The sequence below is a fragment of the Gorilla gorilla genome, chromosome 14, assembly GCF_029281585.2.
Source record: "Gorilla gorilla gorilla isolate KB3781 chromosome 14, NHGRI_mGorGor1-v2.1_pri, whole genome shotgun sequence".
NCBI classification, from domain to species: Eukaryota; Metazoa; Chordata; class Mammalia; order Primates; family Hominidae; genus Gorilla; species Gorilla gorilla.
Window position 1 is genome coordinate 70,981,253 of NC_073238.2, and position 19,360 is coordinate 71,000,612.

At 33.0% G+C, this 19,360-nt stretch overlaps 1 long non-coding RNA gene across 2 annotated transcripts in view; it reads right to left on the reverse strand.

Annotated features, from left to right (window-relative positions):
* The window catches only part of LOC134757061 (uncharacterized), a 450,478-nt gene that overhangs the window by 271,126 nt on the left and 159,992 nt on the right, over positions 1-19,360 (reverse strand). The gene's annotated exons all lie outside the window — the stretch shown is intronic.

Below are 19,360 nucleotides of genomic sequence, written 5' to 3' on the forward strand. Positions count from 1 at the left end.
AGTGTCAGCAAGGCTAGCCATGGACTCTATTGTCAAGCAGCTTTGTGACAGTCACAATGACAATGGCAGTTCCATTGCAGCAGTGTCCTGAGCTGACAGTTCCTGTGATGTGTTATTGGCTAAGGTTTGAAATACCAAGAATCTTAAGGTTCATCTCATTGTTAAGCTTGGATCATCAGCTTTACTAAAGATTCTCTGAGCTCTACAATTTTCTTCCTTGAGTGCTATTGATGAAAAACTCTTTTATTGTAAAATATAGCACAGAGAAAGATTAAAACATATGATCAACTTAATAAATTGTTATGTGTTCAACTAGTAACTACCACTTTTATCAATAAATAGTCTTTCCAGACATTATTGAACCTCTCAACGTGCCTGATCTCAATCAAAACCTCACAGCCCTGCTGTAACCATTGTACATATTTAATGGTAATCATGCTCTGCTTTACTTCACAGTTTAATAACTCAAGAAGCATTCTTAAATACTAGGTTTGATTTTAACTTTTTGGGAGCATAGTTATATATCTTAAGTATTCTTTATTACAGGTCCAATCCATAAATTATTATTTTCCTGCAATCTTATATTTCACAATATAACTGGGCCATTTTACTTGTAAAGTATTTAAGACTCTATAATTTTCACATATTCCCAAGGAATATTTTAACATATTTCTCTCCCCTCTGTATTTTCTATCAATTGATTGTTTAATATAGGGGATTTACAGAGTCAATACATAAATATGTAGCTAATCCTTAAACAAATAAATATGTCTAGCTATATAAATATATCAATCTATATATAGATTGATATATATAAGTATATAAATATATATAGGAAGTTTATATATAAAAACTTATCTATATATATATGAATCTGTACTAGTTTTATATAGATAAAAATAAATCTTTTCTTCACCTTTTGGCAAGACTGTTCATTACATTCCTCAAGCAAGAGGCATACTGTGTCTGGTTGCCACTTTTGGTGATGTTATCTATTGATTGTGCTTATTGCCTAGATATATTAATTAATTAGTGACATTTTATTATATCATTTCTCCTTTTTTATTAGTAAAATTTTTTATATGAGTAAAATTTTTTTTTAATCTAATGTTTTCTATCTCAGAGAAGTTTGCACAAGACTAATAGGCTAAAAGACTGATTTTTTTGCTCTTTTTAATTTATTTTAAAAACTGAATTATTTCTTTATGACCCTCCAAATTTGGCTAATTTGTTGAAAAGTTTCAATTAATTTTTTATTAGTATTTGAACTCACAGTTATACAAAATATATTTGAAGTGTTTTAATCCATTGTTGTTTTTATTGAAGCAGAAATGCTCCTGTCTCTCCAGTGGGTGGCTCCTATGTCTTCTGAGTTCTTTTGACATGCCCCATTGCAGTCCCTGATAGTTGCTAAAATGCTTCAGACACTTCCTACACATTTTCCATCCCAGATCTGGAATGAGACATTTCTAGTTCTGGTTTGTGTGTATGTGGCAGGGGCGGGAGTGTGAGGAAGGGTATTTCAAGACCAGAATTTGGGCAATATGAATGTACATTATTAACTGGGTCTGTTGTTATTTCTACATCTTTCCATTTGACAGAGTTAGAGTGAATAATTGGATTGAAGTGTGGATGGATGTCTAGATTAGCAGAAAGGCAGATAAGGCCGGGCGCAGTGGCTCACGCCTGTAATCCCAGCACTTTGGGAGGCCGAGGTGGGCAGATCACGAGGTCAGGAGATTGAGAGCCTCCTGGCTAACACGGTGAAACCCTGTCTCTACTAAAAATACAAAAAATTAGCCAGGTGTGGTGGCGGGCGCCTGTAGCCCCAGCTACTCGGGAGGCTGAGGCAGGAGAATGGCGTGAACCCGGGAGGCGGAGCTTGCAGTGAGCCAAGACCGCGCCACTGCACTCCAGCCTGGGCGACAGAAAAAAAAAAAAAAAAAAAAGGCAGATAACATGCCCTCCGTGAATTCATAGTGTTATGCCTGATTTGAATTGAAGACTGAGATGTATACGTTATCTCTGCTGAATTTTTGTCTTCTTTTTTTCCACATTAAATACATATGTTTTGAAGAATATCAAAAGTGGTAGAATTGGACTATTTATTACATAATATTTTTATATTTGTATAAAAATAAAAGGCAGTATTTATATTGATGTTTATACTGATTGTTGTGGTTGTCTGCAATTCACGGCCTAGTTAATGCATAAGAAAGAGCTCATGGAGAAAGCAATTTCTAAGCTCTCGAAGTATTATAACAGTTTGTGGCTTCTATATTTGAGAGTAAATTTGGCTAGATATAATACATTTATCTTACTTTGTCTTTGCATTATAACAGTTTGTGGCTTTTATATTTAAGAGTAAATTTGGCTCAATATAATACTATTATCTTACTTTTCCTTTGCTTACTTTTCTTTATGGGAGTGTCACTAATGTGTTATTTCATTCAGTTCTGGAATTAAACATGCTGTTGAGTTTGATGATAACCTCATTTTGTTTTCCTTATAAATAACTTTATGTTTTTGTTGGAGTGCCAAAGAGATTTTTCTATTTTTTTTTTTTAATCCGGCTTTCTTAAGAAGCAAATTGTATTTACTTAGTTTTCTATTACTCCAATAAATCATTTCTCCTAATTTTATTTTTTGTTCTTATTTATATTTGTATATAATATTTACATGACTATAATCAATATAGTCACAATTTTATTTTCATCTTATTCATCTGACATAATTTTCACACATTTTATCTTGTGGCTAATATTTTCCATTATAATTTTAACATCTGCATAATAATCCATTAAGGTATTATTTGATATACCATAATACCACCTCCCTATGTTAAATATTTATATCTATTCATTTTTCTTCATATTACAGGTTAAGTCATTCAGTGTTTTTAAAATTAATAAATTGAGAAAAATTCAATGATTTGGCCTATCCTTCCTATAAAAACTGTTCAGAAGTATAAAAAATATTAGAGAAAATTTTTATTTGTATACTTATTTCTACTTATTTCAGCATGTTTACTGGAATTGAGACCTAGTTTTCTTCTAATCTACAGCTCTAACAGCATAATCCATAAAGCAGAATTCCATGACTAAGACATGCCATTTGCTGTTTTCCTTTGAGTTCTAATTCAAAGGGATAAACTGTTTGGTCTGTTTTATTGACTTCCAAGTATATCGTGATAGTCCAAACATTGTTCTTCAGAGAAGCAAAGACCAATTCTAAAGTGGAATCTAGAGTGAAATCATATCTATCTATCTATCTATCTATCTATCTATCCATCTATCTACACATATATGAACCTTTGACATTATCTTCCATTATAAATTGCACCGATTGGTCATCAAAAGGAAGAAGAAACAGATTGTTGAAAACACATTAATGGTTCTTGAAACTGTTCTAATCAGCAAAGGCATCAGTACTGGGAAGAAGTCTGAGAAGGTAACTATTAGTTATCTATTTATGCATAATAAATTAACCTAGAATAACAGCTTAAAACATACATCTCACAATTTTTTAAGCCCAGGAATTCAAAGTGAATTAGTGGAGTGGTTCTGGCTCAGGGACTCTGATGAGGTTGTAATTAGGATGTCAACTAGGGCTGCTGATACCTGAAAGCTGCACCCAGGACTGGAGGATGAGCTTCCACAACAGCTCACGCACGTGGCTGTTGGGTGGAGGCCTCAGTTCTTCATCACATAGTACTCTCATGACACAGCAGCTGGCTTCCCTGAGTAAGTAATCCAGACCTAGACTCCTAAGCTGTACTCTTGTGCTTTTGATGGTTTTTTTTTTTTTTTCCTACTCCTTAGAACCAAGTCACTGAGATTCCACCTCTTTGAAGGAGGAGAACCAAAGACATTGAGGCCATATTTTAATGCCATCATAGTAACTGCTAAACCATCAGAGAATAATGGGCAAAATACAGAGATTTTACAGCCACACAGGACATCTCAAATTCTGGCTGTGCTGATTATTACCAATTGAACATTGAGCAGATCAATTGGTGCAACATCCTTGGCATCTTTCTTATTGCTAAGCTAGAGATTATTTATTGTCTGCCTACCTCACTGGATTATTATGAGACTCACAGAAGAGCATAGAAAATGGTGGTTTTGAAAAACAAATATTTATTAATCTTGAATTAAACGTGTATTTGTGTAAATTTTTAACTCATTGAGGCTAAAATGTATCTATGGCTGAAAAATATAAAATCATTAAAGAAGTAAATAGATTTATATTGAATGACTATGTAATCAATGATAAAATCACTGTAGCATAGACTTTTTCTAGGTGATAAGGCAGGAATGTTCTGTATCTATTTCCTGCTTTTTCACATATACCAATATGTAATTTCCAAACAACACATTTGGAAATGTATTATAAAATGTTATAAAAAGTTATAAAATGGGTTTCATAACTTCCATACTTGAAGATAGTTTCCACTCATATTAAAAAATAAAACAAAAAACTACATACTTTTTAGGTTTCAAAGATAAATCTATTATTTCAGAATGGTTTTCTGATTTTCATCATTATAAATGGAAAACATAAATGTTATTACTAAAAATGCCTACAAATGTAATAAATAAAAATTCTTTGACCTCAACACATAAAAACATTTTTGTTTTTATATCTATTTTATATAAGAAATCTTAATCATTGGATTGGTATAAATAGTTCAGTTATTATACATCATGTATAAGCCAGTGCACGAAACTTAAATTTATTCCCAGTTAAGAAATATATACCTAATATTGTTAAGATAAATGGCTTTTTATTGGAAAATTTGAGTATTTATAATTAAGCTTCCTGACATTAAGTTGAGTAGAATTAGGGAAGAGAGAGATTTCAAATAAAAAATAAATTAGGGACATTTCCTCTCAGGGGTGTAGAGAACAAGAAAGGGCATTTATCCTGTGTTTAATTCAATCACTATAACAAAAATAGCTTTATAATCCTTTCTGGTGGACTGTTTGTTAATTTTTTTCACCTATTTTTTATTGCATTGTTTATTTGCTTATTATTTAGTTTTGTGAATTATTCATATTTACATCACAGGTAGACAAACTATCATGCATAAGCCAAATCCAGCACACCACCTGTTTCTGTATCTAAAGTTTAATCAGAAACAGCTAAGCTCACTCATGTTTATATTGTCTAAAGCTGCCTTCATGCTGCAATAACAGAACGGAGGAGATTCCACAGAGACTGTAAGATCTGCAAACTAAAATATTTGCTATTTGGCTATTTAAGGTTTGTCGACCCTTGCTCTACATGCAAATCTTTTTTTTCAAATTATAATATGTAAATGGAATCTCTCAGTCTGTTGTTGATTTTTTTTCATTCTATTCATAGTATCTTTTCATGAGGAGAATTTGAAATTTTGATTAAATCCAATTTATCATTATTTTATTTTATAAATCATGCTTTTGGTATCTTATACAAGAAAGCTTTGTCTAACTTCAAAGCACAAATACTTAGTTTTGCCCTGAAATTTTATACATTTAGTTTGTACATATAGGTCTACAAGATCAAACTTCAAAATTTTTTGCAGATAAGTATCAAATTGCCCAGCAACATTTCTTTAAAAGTCTGTTATTTATCCCCTAAATTGCTATGAAATTTTTGTCAAAAACCAGTGGGTTTATATCTGTATTTTCTCTATTTTGATACATTGATCAATTTATCTTTATTTGTAGACATACTGTCCTGATAAATGTATTTTTTATAATAAGCCTTCAAATAAGTTAGAATACGTCATCAAACGTTGTTTTTCTTGAAAAGTTGTTTTGGCTTTCCTAAATACTTCGCATTTCGATATGAAATGGAAAAAGTAAGAGGATTGTTCAAATATCTTCCTAATTTATTTAATTTATTAATACTTTGAAATAGCTACTAGGGAGGCTGAGGCAGGAGAATCACTTGAACCCAGGAGGTGGAGGTTGCAGTGAGCTGAGATCACGCCACTGCACTCCAGCCTGGTTACAGAGTGAGACTCCTTCTCAAAAAAAAAAAAAGTTGATGAAAGATTACAGAAGGTTTTCGTATACTCTTCACAAAGATTCTCCTCCTGCTTACACTGTACCCTACATGGTCCATTTATAAATTTTTAAAAACAATAACATTGGTAAAATACTATTAACTATTAATTTCAACTGTTTTTTCACTAATAATAGTTTCACTTTTAGTAATTAATTTATTCATTAGTATTCAAGTGGTAAATTATATTGGTTGATTTTAAGCTCCAGACACAGTGATAGCTCCTTATCAAACAAAGATGATTAAGACATTCCTATCTTCAAGAACATCACAGTCTATTAGATGACCAAAAATATAAATTAATAATGCAATAATTAAATGACATTTCAAGTTAGCAGCCCAAAAGACCCAAAGAATTAAAATTGCATTTGTCATTAGACAAAGAAAGACAAAAGCATTCCATTACCACACTGCATTAAAAACACTCTTCTTGAACAATGAAAGGCTCAGATTTTGCTGAGCATTTATTTTCTTACGTATTCTTCTGTTCTTCTTTTCATTTTTCAAGCAACAGGAGTCTATTGCAATGTGGCAGAAATCTATTTAAGCCATATCATTTCTTTGAAAATCAGATTCATTTTAATGAAAATTCCAAAGGTATTGTTTATTCTCTTCAATGTTAATGTTGATTTATGTTCTCATTTTAAAAATTATTTGTAATTTTTAAATAAGTTCTATTGAATAAATAAAAACATATAGAGATTATAGTGTTTACATGTAGAGAAGAAAGTATCTATACAAATTTCAAAGACGTCAAAAAGAAATTTTGTATTAGAGATAACTTGTTTCTAACAGAAATTAAAATACAGAAAAGTTTTCTTCCAGCTTATTGATTAAAACATTCAACTGTATTTGCTGAAATTAGTAGTATTCACTTTCTTATATTTGAATGTAGCAGTTAACTTCTATGCAATATTTAGCAACTATTATAGTGTGATCTAGCTTTTCTTTATTGTTTGAGAAGTGTCAAAAGTAAATATGTTTGTTATCAATTTCTAAAGATAGCAAAATATTTTCAAAAAACTAACATTCTATTATTGGACTATAAAGCTTTTTTCCAGATATTTGCATTTATTTGGATGATGAAGAATTACAGATGAAGAATTCATTTCTCAAATGATTTAGGGCAAGATTGATTGGGTCAATTGAGTGGGTGGAGTGTTTCTAACATTTCTCTTCAGTGATCCACATCATTTATCCTGCCCCTTTCTGCACACTGTTTCCATCTGAATTAACCAGAAGAAGATGAAATAACTTAGATTTTCAGAGGCACCAATTAATGACTTTCTGTTCAGTACTCTTCAGTAAAGGGAGGTTTGTAGTACCTTGTTTATAAAGCTTTTTCTGGTTTTATGTCAACATCCTTTAGTATAAGGTAAGTATTCTCTCATTGAACCAGTATGATAATAATAGAATATTAAGAGGTTATGTAACCCAACAAGCCTTTTAATTTCATTAAAACCACAATAAAAAGCACATGAAGTCTAGATCTTTCTCAAAATAGAATTAAGATATACCTTTAATAATTAATATGTCAGGATTTAGATGTCAGACTCCAATACATTTAAAAAATTTTAGTCTCTCAATAATATGGTTAACAAATGTACAGAATAGATCGCTGAGACAAAATGGTCTCTAAAAGTATAAAAGCAACTGTAAAAATTGTGTTAGGTCGTATGAACTAATAAGCAAAATTACCCATATTCTATTCCCAGATCTTATTCTACTCTAATATAAATTTCTGTTGTGAAGTAAATTTATTAATTAACTTTTCTAATTATACTGTGTGGATATTTTAATTGTTTTGATTAATTTTAGATTTCCAAAATGAAGACTGAAAAAATTAGTGGTTTAACAAAGAAAACCATTCATGTTTCACACATGTAAAATAATTCCAAAGGTAGGCATTCCATAGCTGATATTTCCAAGAGTTCAACAGAAACCCTGCATCGATTATTCTGTATTATCTCTCTACTATCTGTATGTTTCATTCTCAAGGTTATTTCAAGGAAAATTTTGGTTTCTGCAGGGCCCAACCATTTCATTCCAGACAGCAAGCATGGAAGAAGGCAAAAAAGAGCATGTGTTCTCTTATTTAAAGAATTTTTCTGATATCACCCACTGATCTTCCATTCATAGCTCATTAGTCATAAATTAGCCACTTGGCCACAACTATTGACAAATAGGACTTAAAATGTCTCTAAACCATAGTAGCAAGTACTACACTAAAATGAGGCTGTATGTGCCTAAAGAAGATAATAAAGATAGTTAGAAGAAATTAGAAGTTTCTGCAGCATTGCTATTTAGAAAATTAATTTTAACATTGATCTTACATGTAGCCGTCTTTCACAAAACTCTGATTAATTCAAATGGCTTGTCAGTTTACTCATTTGAGATTACCAAATAGGCCATAACATATTTCTTCAAATAATACACACTTAATTTGGCTGGAACTTTCACAAAAGTGACTGGAACTTTAAATAAAATATTAAATGGTAACTTTAATCTTGTTTTATTCTGAGTTTGAATGGTAATGTTTCATTTCAAATGGTTTACTACTCAGCATATGGCTTCAAGGTAATTAATTATGTCTCTTACTTTGTTAATATATTAAAATTCTCGTTTTTTGTTTCTATCCAGATTTACATTAATATAGTTGCTGATGTTAAACTATTCTTGCATTGATAAGCAAAAATGCATTTAGTAATGATGTGTCCAGCTTATATTTACAAACTTTATTGTCTGATGTTTAATTGGATTTTTAAATAGTTTCACATTGTATTTATGTTTAATGTTTATAGTCTCTGTGTGCGTGTGTGTGTGTATTTGTGCTTTATTGTATATTAGCTTACTACATTGATGGGTAAATTCATTCAAATTATTTCCTATGGTCACAAACAGCGTACACAAAAGGGAAATTATCTGCTCTTTAATGCTTTGCTAAAACTCACTGATGTGTAAATCTTATGAGATTTTAAAAAGGTTACATTACATAGGTGTCCATTGACCTATGTAATGGTGTCAATAGAGAAGAGGAGAAAAGAGGCTGGGTGCGGTGGCTCACTCCTGTAATCCCAGCACTTTGGGAGGGCGAGACGGGTGGATCACCTGAGGTCAGGAGTTCAAGACCAGCCTGACCAATATGGTGAAACCCTGTCTCTACTAAAAACACAAAAATTAGCTGGGCGTGGTGGCAGGTACCTGTACTCCCAGCTACTCAAGAGGCTGATACAGGAGAGTCACTTGAACGCAGGAGGTGGAGGTTGCAGTGAGCTGAGATTGCACCACTGCACTCCTGCCTGGTCAAAGAAGCAACACTCCATCTCAAAAAAAAAAAAAAAAATAGGAGAAAAGAAATTGTAAACAATAAGTTTAGGTAACATTTTTGACATATGTCAGATATTTGGGGTGGTAGTTTCATGGAGATTTTGAAAAATGTCTCATAAATACTTAGGAAATACTATCCAAGGAAAAGTTATCTGAAGATACCGTTCTGAGGAAACTCACCGACCCTGCAAATATTGATATTTTAAACAATTTTTCCTTGTTAAATATTAATAGGCAGTATTAATTTGGGTGTTTACCTAAGATGCCACAGAGATACAATAAATAAATAAATAAATAAATAAATAAATGTCTTGGGATAAATTTTATAGCACATAAAGAAAAGGTTTCAAAATTGTTATGGTTTGTTCTTACCAAAACTCATGTGGAAATCTGATTCCCAATGTGGCGGTATTAAGTTCTTGTTCTAGAGAGACTAAATTAGTTCCCATGGGAATAAATTCGTTCCCTCAAGAGTGGTTTGCTACAAAGCCTGTATACTCCTTGGATTTGTTTCTGCTCATGTCTGCTTCCCCTTTGACCTTCTCTGCCATATTAAGATGGAGCACAAAAGTCCTTGCTGGAAACCAGGGTAATGCCCTTGAACTTCTCAGCCTACAGAACATGAGATAAATAACCTCATTTCTTTATAAATTACCTGACCTCAGAGATTGAATTATAGCAACACAAAATGGAATAAGGCAGAAATATACATTATTTTAGATGTAATATAAAATACTACATTCATTAATTAACTATATCATTCTTTTTTAGACTGTCTGAGTTCCTATGTATTAAACATGGTGTGATGGTGGTCAGTGGGGGATGTCAATGGAAGAGTTTAAAGCTAATTTTAAACAAATCCCCAAGCAGAAAATAAATATACAATCTGGAAAAAGATAATCCTCTTAGAGAATCAATCCAGTCTAGAAAATTGAACATCATACAATACAGTGCCTCCAGGATAATATTAAGAAGAAATTGAGGTGAAGAAATAATGAAAATATAATGCAAATTTATTTTATGTGAGTGATAAACATGAGTTTCCTTATTAAATCACTTACAAACACAATCACTAAAGAAATAACCAATGAAAGTGAGGTTATTGAGTAGTTAAAGCACACTAAGGATGAACATTGTTTTATTTGGTTAATGGCATTGAAAGTCAAAAATCTAGGTGAAGAATATAATAAAGATGACATTAAAATTTTTGAAGTGAAAAATACATGACGTTTTTAAGAACGAGTGACACTGAAAATTCAGTAGAATGACACTTCATAATTTGGGTACTATTATATTCACAGCCTGAAATTCTAAATAAAGGTAAATATCTATATTATGTAATTGATTAAAGTTATTTTAAGAATGTAAAATCTCAGAAAAGTTTATATCCCATGCACTAAATTAAAGGATGCTGTTGGATAATGTGGACATTTTTAAATAAGGGAAAGAACTAATATAGCAGAAGGCACTGGATTCAGAAAAAAAGGTTTCAATCTAGGAAAGAAACAAAATAAATAATGAGTGCAAAGGTGCAGAGAATTCCCAAAACACTTGTGCAGCAAATATTGGGAAATCTATCCAGTGCACAGGCAGAGATAGCTTCCAAGAGGAAAAATGCTGTCCAAAGAGCCAATAAAATTGAGATAAAAAGCGAAAGCTTTAATTTAAACATGAGAGAATTACCAAAAATTGAATAGACATGTGTAGTAATCATCCTGATTAAGAAATAGGAAATTACAAGTAACCCACAATGGTTCCCTTGTAAATCACTCTTCTCAATATCACAACAATTCTATTCAAAGAAAACCATTGTTACAACATTTGAATGTTACATGAATGGCATCCAAAAGCATGTATGCTTTTGTGTCAGTTTTCTTTCATTCACCATTATATTTGCTATATCAATCTCTGTTTTTCATGAACCTATAGTTTATTGATTCTTATAGTTCTTTCATTTTCATTGCTGTGTGGTATTCTATTATATGAATATACTACAGTTTTATATCCATGTTTCTGAACATAAAAGTTTTTTCCAGTTTTTGGCTATTAAGAATTATGGTGCCAAGAATATACTAGTACACGTCTTGTTGGACACACGCACACATTATAATTCGAGGCATACTTTTAAATAAAATTGATAGATAGTAAAGGATGCAAGTGTTCAGTTTCAATAGATAATACAAATTTATACTCCAAATAGTATTGTGTGAGTGTGTGTTTGTGTGTGTGTGTGTGTTAAATTTAGCCGTTCTGATGCTTGTAAAATATTATCTCATTGTGCTTTAAATTTATATTTTCTATTTCACATATTTATTATTTAGTTGAATATTCTTCTTTTGAAATGCATCTTCCATGTTTTTATTTACTTTTATATTGTGGTATCTTTTTACAATTAATTTGTAGGATTTCTTTGTAAGATGTGTTTTTAGATTATTCTTGCCTAATCTCTGACTTAAATTTTTACTTTTCTAATCATATATTTTCATGAGCAGAAGTAATAAAACACTGTGAAACTAACTTTTTAACATATTTAATATACTTATTTCTACTTCTTGTATTATAAACTGGCTAGAACTCCAGTCTAATTTTGACACAGGAAGAGTGGGCATTGTTTTCTCGTTGTTTAAGTCACAGGAAATGTACTAACATTTCCCAGTTAAGATTAATGTTTGCTCTATTTTCAAATACATAAAATTTTCTTCTATCATGGCTTCCTGAGATAGATTCTCCCTTCATCTATGTGCTTTCATCTAGAATAATCTTTCTCTCTTAAAAATCTCCCTTTAATTTTTCCTTAACTAGGGCTCTTTTGGTAATGAAGTCTCTCTCCTTTACAAGAAGTTTTGCTTAAAAATATGAATTATTGATGTTGTTATTCCTACAGAATATATGCATTCCTACAGAAAATATACAGCATTTAACATTAAAAGACAGAATATTATCTTTATCAAAAAACATTATGCTCTCTTTCCATTGCTAACCTGCCAATAATAATCACCATTCTGACTTTTTACACTTTAAAGCTTCAGAGATAAATTCACTGGCATAATGTCCTAGCCTGTTAGTTATTAAATTTTAGAACTTATACAATATTATTTTGTTGTTACCTTCCATTAGTTTTTTTGTTTGTTTGTTTTTCTATGGACACATTATCTAAAGTTTTATTGTTGCTTCTATCAGGACAGTACATCCTTTTTTTACTAGTTATTCTTATAATCCCTTAACATAAACTTTGGAAAATACTTGTCCATTATTCTTTCAAACATTTCTCTTTCCTATTTTATTCGTCTCCTAGGACTCACAGGTGTGTTCAAATATTTTCCCCACATTCCATGTGTACCCTACGATATTTCCTGTATTACCTAACATTTTATCTTTTGTTGTTGCAATGTGAGTGTAATTTTTTCTAGGCTGTTTTCTTGTTCTGTCTAATTTGCTATTAAACCTAGGTCTTGTGAGTTTAACAAAGATATTAGTTGCTATATGATATAGTTTGGATATTTTTTCCATTCAAATCTCATGTTGAAATTTAATCCCCAATGTTCCAGGTGGCACATAGAGGGAGGTGTTTCGGTGATGAGGGTGGATGCCATCCTCATGGTAGTGAGTGAATTCTCATTCTATGAGTTCCCATAAGAATTTATTGTTAAAAATAGCCTGTCATTTTCCTCTCCTCTCTCTCTTTCTTCCCCCATCCCACCTGCTCCCGTTCATTTCTGCCATGGATGGAAGTAATCTGAGGCCATCTCCAAAGGCAGATGCAGCCCCATGCTCCTTTAACAGCCTGCAGAACCATAAGCCAAATAAACCTCTTTTCTTTATGAATTACCCAGCCTTGTGTTCCTTTATAGCAATGCAAATGGGCTAAGACATTACATACATTTTCTTTCTATAATTTACATAATATTTCAGAATTTCACATTTCCTGCTAAAATTTTTCATCTTCACATTTAATCTTTGAATATATCAACTTCATTTATTTTAAACTCCATGTCTGTCTGGTAAGCCCATTAAATTGATCTGCTCTATATCTGCTTATATTATCTGTTGTGATCTTGGTTTTTACTAAAGTATTTTGTTTTAGTTTATTCCATGTCTAGTCATTTTGTATGAACCATCAGCTATTGTGTATAACAAGGTGTAAAGATAATTTGGAACTCTAGATTACACGATTCTTCTACCAAGATGATTTACTCCTCTTCTAACCAGAAATTATAACAGCTGGTGATACCTTAATATGATGAATGCTTAGTGATGATTAAAAACTAAGCTTTGGTCTTCATGTTGGTTGATTTATTTCATTCTACTTTTGATGTAATTTACTGCTAGAGTAGAGAATTGCTCTGAGTTCTGAGGACCTCTCTGAAGGTCTTAGGTATTTAGTATGGTCTCTACTCTTTTGCAGGCTTGAATATGAATATTTATCCAAGATTGCAATTGACAAGACCTCTAGGCTGTTTTTATTTGCTTACCTGGCACTCTCTCTTGTTTCTTTTTAAACAGAAAATTTGTGAATAGGCGAAGACATGTTACAGTCACACTCAATTGTCTAAGCTTCCCTTCATTTCAGTAATTTAGACTCACACATATTTCTGTCATGATAGTTCTGTGATACCTTCAAACATATTACTTTTTATCATTTTTCCTAGCCAAGTCTGTTTTAAAGAAGTTGTCTAGGCATTGTTGGAAGGAGAATCCCTTATAACAACGTTACATATCTGTCTTAGTTGATTTGTGTTGCTATAACGAAATGCCTGGGTAAATTACTGTCAATCTAAAGAATAAACAGAAAGACTTCCTAAGAAGAAGAGTGTTTATTATGAAACAGTCATTGCAATGTGAATACCAGTATCATAGTAAAATATGTGCATATTCAAGAAAGTATAGGAAGAAAAAGATTTTTAAAGAAAAATTATGGAGAATTACATCATTGTTTTGAGATGATTATTCTTGGTTACAAGAATCAGCAACAAGGGTCACACAAGTGTGAGTTTGCAATGGCCTTTGTACAAGGTTGTGTTTTTTGCAGTCTTTTGTGATAGTTTTGATATGAGGCATTTATGAATGAGGATTTTCCCTTCATGGTCATCCCAACTCTATTTGTCAGAGATTTTAACACAAGTGTCTCCATTTTTATTCTGACAACTTTCACGTCATAAATCATTTATATTTATTTCATACAGTTCTGTAAGAACTGGGAGGTCCAAGATCAATGCACCAGCAAATTCAGGGTCTGTTGAGGGCTGTTGTTTGCTTCCAAGATTGTGCCTTGTTGCTGTGCTTTTACACAGTGGAAGGTGGAGGGGCAAAAGTGTCCTAGATCATTTCCTCCAGCCCTTTTATAAGGCATTAATCCCATTTATGAGGTCAGACTCTTCATGGCCTAACCACCTCCTCAAGTTCTTACCTCTTAATACTGTTGTATTGGGGATTAAGCTTCAGCACGAATTTTGAAGGGGACACATTCAAACCATAGCAATGTCCTTTGAAGATAATATAACATTTATACTTTACCTCAATCTTCTAGAATGTACCACGTTATTTTTATATTTTAAAAAGATATACTCCCAAACAATTAAGTTGGACTCAATTGTTCAGCATCAGATCCATCAAATGTTCAAATTTCTCAACATATTAAGTTCACCTCACTACCATGGATTCTCTGTCTTTTGCTGAAGAAAAGGTAAAAGGGGCAATTAAAAGAGGTTTTTGAGGTTGCGTAAGAGACTATTATTTCATTAAGGCATCACAAACTCCCATGATGAAAATATGTGTGAGTCTAAATTACTGAAATGAGGAGAAGCCTAGGCAATTGAGTGTAACTATAACTTTTTTTTTTCTCTCAAACACAAGTTTGCTGATTAGAAAGAAGCTGGAGAGTAGGACCAGGTAATTTGAAGTTTTTCACTTGTCTGGGTCCAAGGATAATTTAGAGGATGAAAATGTAAGACCAATAACAGGCTCTGAAATTGTGGCAATAATCAATAGCTTACCAACCAAAAAGAGTCCAGGATCAGATGGATTCACAGCCGAATTCTACCAGAGGTACAAGGAGGAACTGGTACCATTCCTTCTGAAACTAGTCCAATCAATAGAAAAAGAGGGAATCCTCCCTAACTCATTTTATGAGGCCAGCATCATCCTGATACCAAAGCCGGGCAGAGACACAACCAAAAAAGAGAATTTTAGACCAATATCCTTGATGAACATTGATGCAAAAATCCTCAATAAAATACTGGCAAACCAAATCCAGCAGCACATCAAAAAGCTTCTCCACCATGATCAAGTGGGCTTCATCCTTGGGATGCAAGGCTGGTTCAATATATGCAAATCAATAAATGTAATCCAGCATATAAACAGAATCAAAGACAAAAACCACATGATTATCTCAATAGATGCAGAAAAGGCCTTTGACAAAATTCAACAACCCTTCCTGCTAAAAACTCTCAATAAATTAGGTATTGATGGGATGTATCTCAAAATAATAAGAGCTATCTATGACAAATGCACAGCCAATATCATACTGAATGGGCAAAAACTGGAAGCATTCCCTTTGAAAACTGGCACAAGACAGGGATGCCCTCTCTCAACACTCCTATTCAACATAATGTTGGAAGTTCTGGCCAGGGCAATTAGGCAGGAGAAGGAAATAAAGGGTATTCAATTCGGAAAAGAGGAAGTCAAATTGTCCCTGTTTGCAGATGACATGATTGTATATCTAGAAAATCCCATTGTCTCAGCCCAAAATCTCCTTAAGCTGATAAGCAACTTCAGCAAAGTCTCAGGATACAAAATCAATGTACAAAAATCACAAGCACTCTTATACACCAATAACACACAAACAGAGAGCCAAATCATGAGTGAATTCCCATTCACAATTGCTTCAAAGAGAATAAAATACCTAGGAATCCAACTTACAAGGGACGTGAAGGGCCTCTTCAAGGAGAACTACAAACCACTGCTCAATGAAATAAAAGAGGATACAAAGAAATGGAAGAACATTCCATGCTCATGGGTAGGAAGAATCAATATCGTGAAAATGGCCATACTGCCCAAGGTAATTTATAGATTCAATGCCATCCCCATCAAGCTATCAATGACTTTCTTCACAGAATTGGAAAAAACTACTTTAAAGTTCATATGTAACCAAAAAAGAGCCCGCATCGCCAAGTCAATCCTAAGCCAAAAGAACAAAGCTGGAGGCATCATGCTACCTGACTTCAAACTATACTACAAGGCTACAGTAACCAAAACAGCATGGTACTTGTACCAAAACAGAGATATAGATCAATGGAACAGAACAGAGCCCTCAGAAGTAACGCCACTTATCTACAACTATCCGATCTTTGACAAACCTGAGAAAAACAAGCAATGGGGAAAGGATTCCCTACTTAATAAATTGTGCTGGGAAAACTGGCTAGCCATAGGTAGAAAGCTGAAACTGGATCCCTTCCTTACACCTTACACAAAAATTAATTCAAGGTGGATTAAAGACTGAAACGTTAGACCTAAAACCATAAAAACCCTAGAAGAAAACCTAGGCATTACCATTCAGAACATAGGCATGGGCAAGGGCTTCATGTCTAAAACACCAAAAGCAATGGGAACAAAAGCCAAAATTGACAAATGGGATCTAATTAAACTAAAGAGCTTCTGCACAGCAAAAGAAACTGCCATCAGAGTGAACAGGCAACCTACAAAATGGGAGAAAATTTTCGCAATCTACTCATCTGACAAAGGGCTAATATCCAGAATCTACAATGAACTCAAACAAATTTACAAAAAAACACAAACAACCCCATCAAAAAGTGGGCGAAGGACATGAACAGACACCTCTCCAAAGAAGACATTTATGCAGCCAAAAAACACATGAAAAAATGCTCACCATCACTGGCCATCAGAGAAATGCAAATCAAAACCACAATGAGATACCATCTCACACTAGTTAGAATGGCAATCATTAAAAAGTCAGGAAACAACAGGTACTGGAGAGGATGTGGAGAAACAGGAACACTTTTACACTGTTGGTGGGACTGTAAACTAGTTCAACCATTGTGGAAGTCAGTGTGGTGATTCCTCAGAGATCTAGAACTAGAAATACCATTTGACCCAGCCATCCCATTACTGGGTATATACCCAAAGGACTATAAATCATGCTGCTATAAAGACACATGCACATGTATGTTTATTGCGGCACTATTCACAATAGCAAAGACTTGGAACCAACCCAAATGTCCAACAATGATAGACTGGATTAAGAAAATATGGCACATATACACCTTGGAACACTATGCAGCCATAAAAAATGATGAGTTCATGTCCTTTGTAGGGACATGGATGAAACTGGAAATCATCATTCTCAGTAAACTATCGCAAGAACAAAAAAGCAAACACCGCATATTCTCACTCATAGGTGGGAATTGAACAATGAGAACACATGGACACAAGAAGGGTGAACATCACACTCTGGGGACTGTTGTGGGGTCAGGGGAGGGGGGAGGGATAGCATTAGGAGATATACCTAATGCTAAATGACAAGTTAATGGGTGCAGCACACCAGCATGGCACATGTATACATATGTAACTAACCTGCGCATTGTGCACATGTACGCTAAAAGTTAAAATATAATAATAAAATAGAAAAAAAGAAAATGTAAATATAATTTTTTTCTATCTTCTTTTCTTTATTTTCAAGCAACATTGTCAGTGATAGGATATAGAGGAATGCAACTTAATGATGATAGAATATTAACAAGGATAAAGAAAAGCATGGCCCAGAGGAAAAGCAACAGGCACTAAAGTGCTACAGACATATTACCAACTCTTAAGGGCAGTTGTGTGGGGGTGACTCCAAATGTTATGTAGTTAAAAAAAATCACCCAAATCCAATAAGTAATGCATAAGTGATGATTGATTATGCAAGCATTTCCTTTAAGAAATTAATACTGGGCCAAGCGTGGTGACTCACGCCTATAATCCCAGCATTTTAGGATACAGAGGTGGAAGGATCACTTGAGGTCAGGGGTTCAAGACCAGCCTGGCCAACATGGTGAAACCCCATCTCTACTAAAAGTACAAAAAATTAACTTGGGGTTTTGGTGGGTGCCCATAAACCCAGCTACTTGGGAGACTGATGCAGGAGAATCACGTGAACCCAGAAGATGGAGGCTGCAGTGAGCTGAGATCGTGGCATTGCACTCTAGCCTGGGCAACAGAGCAAGACTCCATCTCAAAAAAAAAAAAAGGAAATTAATACTGCCTATATAATAAAATATTACTGTATAACTAACAGCATAATGTAATAAAGTCGCATCAGTTAGTGTACAGGTTACATAGGTAACACTGATAAAATTTATTATACCAGCTATTGTTGAGGTCATTACAGCAAATATATAGATGTATTATCACTTTTGTGCTGAGGCCAAACTATGATAAATGTTTACACCATAGAAATTTAAAACTGAAAAGATATGTAGAGGTGATCCTTTAATCATTCTTACTTCCATGTTTACAATCTTGAAATTCGATTCTCTTTCAAATTCTGGGAATATAGATTAAGTGACTAAATAAACTATTTTTAATTAAATTTTAATATAATAAATTTCTAATGACTGGCTCCATGTAGACATTTGGAGAGTAAACTCACCTATTCACACACACACAAAAATAGTGCTATCTTAATTAATTTTATGCTATTTAAATAGACCTAAGCATTTACAAAATACATTTCGGTCATAATATTAGGTCAGTGCAAAAGTAAAAGCGGTCTTTGCCATTGCTTTTGCGCCAATCTAAATATATCATTCATAGTCAGCAAATTTATAACAATATACATAAGTTACTTAGATTTAGGGAACATTTCTTGAAAATATTTAAATGTAGCTGTCAAAGGATCTGTTTTCAGATACTGGTAGTGAAATTACATTGACTTGGAAAACGAAGGATGAGCAAAATCTACATTAATTAAGTAGAATAAATGCTC